Raw genomic sequence first — 1,017 nt, 5'->3', positions numbered from 1 at the left:
GTTTTTTTTTTTTTTCAAAAAAAAAGGGCTGGGGACCTTTTGGGCACAACCTTCCTTGCAAGGTGCAAGCCCCCCGGGGTTTCGGCCCAGGCACCACTTGGAAACAATTTTCACGGGCCGCCGTCTGTGGCGACGCGCAGAACATCAACAACGCTGCTCGCAACATGCGTGTCGCGCACTCATTCATGACCGGTCTCAATGCCCCACCCCCCTGCGCGCGGGCCTTCTAAGCCCGCGGGTAGTCCCCCCCCATCCCCAGGGCCTCCAGGGCTCGCACCTCAACCTCTCACAGGCCAGCGCACAGCGCCATAGGTGATAGGAGGTATTTTCTTCTCAATAACAAGGCTGTGAACCCTCGGAGACCCGTGTTTTTTTTATGGCCCTTTCCCTGCGAACGCGCACCCCCGGGGCTAGGGCTCTCTAGCCCGTAGCCCGATCCCGATCATCCGGCCCGCTGGGTGCGCTTCTTAGCTCCCCGGCGGCCCTGGATGTGAGTGAGGTTGATAACTGCACTCCAAGTGCTCCATCATCCGGCGCTTCCTCAAGCGCCAGTCGCTCAACGCATACGAGCGCGGCATCATCGCGGGCGTGGAGGGCCCGGCCGAGACGGCCGACGCTTGAGCGGCCGTCAATCAACTGGGGAAGGGGGGGGGGTTAGCGTGGTGCTCGTGGCGGAGTTCGGCCGTTCGCGCGCGGCGTCAGTGCCTCGAGAGTGACCCAAAGATTGGGGAGCACACCCAAACGCAGGCACGTATCTGCTAGCAAACGAAAAACAGGCACCCTGCGAGAGCAATAAAACGCCGGCACCCCGCGTCATCGCGATTTCTTTCTTTAGAAGTAAAAAAACGGCGGCAGGGGGTGCAGAAAGTGGCGGCCCCGCCCTCCAGCTCCGCCCCGCCATCCTGCAGAAAGTGGCGGCCCCGCCCTCCAGCTCCGCCCCGCCGTCCACTCCTCCGCCCGCACTGCCCCGGCTGCTGCAGCGCAAGGGTCAATGGAAGCTTTCGACCCCAAATCGGG

The sequence above is a fragment of the Emiliania huxleyi genome (genome assembly GCF_000372725.1).
Source record: "Emiliania huxleyi CCMP1516 unplaced genomic scaffold EMIHUscaffold_24, whole genome shotgun sequence".
NCBI classification, from domain to species: Eukaryota; Haptophyta; order Isochrysidales; family Noelaerhabdaceae; genus Emiliania; species Emiliania huxleyi.
The sequence above is the reverse complement of the archived record's forward strand: the minus strand, read 5'-3'. Positions refer to the sequence as shown.